Consider the following 2,581-nt stretch of genomic DNA (forward strand, 5'->3'; position numbering starts at 1 on the left):
TACGTAATTTTTTAAATATCTATAAATATTTTAAATTTTGAAAGTAGTAAATAAAAGTATAAAATTAAAACAATAAAAAGTGTATATAGTTAAAAATATAGCTATAGATAAAATAAGTTTTAGTTATAAGTAATATTATGTAAATATTTTTGTAGGGTTAAATATGTTTTTCGTCCCTTAAGTATCACACGATTTTGGTTTTAGTTTCTACTCAAAACTTTGATGATTTTTAGTTCTCGAAGTTTTGAAACTCTTAGTATTAGTCCTTAAAAATGGATGGCGTTAAGTTTTAGTAGATGTGGCAAACGGCGATGCCAGGTTTGATGCCAGCTGTCGTGCCACATTGATGATGTGTGCTACTTCTTCTTCAGAGGAAACGGATTCGAAAGGTTTGATTTCTCCTCCTGCGCAAACCCTTCAGAGGACCATAAGTTGTCCCTCGGATGATGATATTGATAAGAGAGCAGAGATGTTCATAACCAATTTCAGACGACAGCTTCAGATGGGGAGACAAATCTCACTACAGCTACGTTATTGCAGGGAAAATAGTCTTGAATTGGTCTTTCCCTGATTAGTTCTTTGGATTTCTTTTAATGGAAAATCTCCATTTTTCACTTTGCGTTGATCGCCAGAGGAATGTGTACAAAAAAGTCTGCCTATTTTTTCCCCTTTCATTTGTAAAGTTTTGGATTCTTGAGATTGTTTTGATCTTTTTTTACGATTTGCAGCAATTACAAGAACCTGGGAACATATGATGTTTTTGTTAGTTGTTCTCTTTTCTCTTGTGTATTTCTTTCTTTCTCATTGTCCCTGTATAATAAAAATAAAATTTGTAATTATATGAGGGGCTCTTTTTCTTCTTTTTCTTCTTCACCAAACATGTACAAACTACTGATGATTTTGCAGAAGTTAATGGCCTTTTCTTTAAATTGGATTTTACTGTAAAATTAAGGCGAAATCTAAAGAAAAATTTCGAAATCACAGAAAAAGGTACTTTTTAAGTTTAGTTCTTACCCAAGTAAACAGTTCCAAAGCCTCCTTCTCCAAACTTCCTAGCTTCATCAAAATTGTTGGTTGCCTCTCTAAGCTCGTCGAAGGAGAAGACAGAGATCCCAAAGTAGACACCTCCACTTTTCATGGACGTTGTATTTCTGAAGGAAGAAGAATAAACGTTTCTTGATTTGTTTTGGAGGCCTGAACGTTTCTTTCTTCCTTTCAACAACAAAAGAATAACACCAACCAAGGCAAAAAACCCCAACCAGGTATTCCAACACATAACGCTGCAGAAAAAGGGCGTTTGTCGTTTGCACGACAACTGGCATCAAACCTGACATCGCCGTTTGCCACATCCACTAAAACTTAACGCCATCCATTTTTAAGGACTAATACTAAGAGTTTCAAAACTTCGAGAACTAAAAACCATCAAAGTTGAGTAGGGACTAAAACCAAAATCGTGTGATACTTAAGGGACGAAAGACATATTTAACCCTATTTTTTTATTATGAGTAATTATTTAATTTGGAAAATTAGTTTTTAAAATGATAAAAAAAATTATAATGAGTAATTATTTCAATTAAAAAACAATTATTAGAATGATAAAACTAAAAAATAATTTTATATTATAAATAATTTTTATTTAAATTTAAAATTTAGTTATTAAAAGAATAAAATTAGAAAAACGGTTATATCCCAATTTAGTAGTATAAAACTATTAAAATAAGACATACATAGATGAGAACTTACAAGGAACTTGAGGTTATTAGAACAAGAGACGTATCTTTGACGGACCAAAGACTATCTATCATGTTGTTTTTCTCTCTCAACCAAACGTAGATTCCCTAGAAGATGTCCTACCTAAGCTCACACCATTTAGGTGATCATCGCAAAAGAGAAAACATACACAAAGACAAACAACACAAATGCAAGGGTAAGCTAGTGGATAAACAATTCATCTTAATCAAAGAAAGTTCCATCATACATTATATTATACGCACAAGATAAACATTCATCCTAAACATGCCACAAACTTAGACTTGACCATCTATATACAATATGAATGTTGAGCTACGATGTTTCATGCACTTGTGGTGGCCTCTGACAATACCTATTCAAATCCAAATACAAACACCAACCTATGTCATCCACAAGGTTAGTTCGTCAACACCTATGTCCTTAACCGGTGACCATAGACTAGGACCTCCTACTACTCTCCACCACATAACAATTCATCTCTAGTTGAGATTAAGGTTATTGAGAGCCTCAGGATAAACCTTGAATTAACTCCATACATTCATACAACAACAACAATACATCGCACCACCATGTAACCCCTCCATGAGGATCATGGAATTACCTCCATCAACACCATCCAACTCATTCACAAACTAGTCATCACAATATTCATATGCATCATTTTCATTCACATATTATACCAATACATGAGACTACAAATAATACATTAAAGAACTATAAATACACTTACAAGTCATCAAAAATCACAAAACAATACAATTTTTTTCATAGCATCTTGATACCCACATTAGGCAAGGAAAATGGCTTCGAAACTCTCACCAACAGCTCC

Source organism: Vigna umbellata, chromosome 5 (assembly GCF_029865625.1).
Source record: "Vigna umbellata cultivar VRB3 chromosome 5, Vumbellata_1.0, whole genome shotgun sequence".
Taxonomy (NCBI): Eukaryota; Viridiplantae; Streptophyta; class Magnoliopsida; order Fabales; family Fabaceae; genus Vigna; species Vigna umbellata.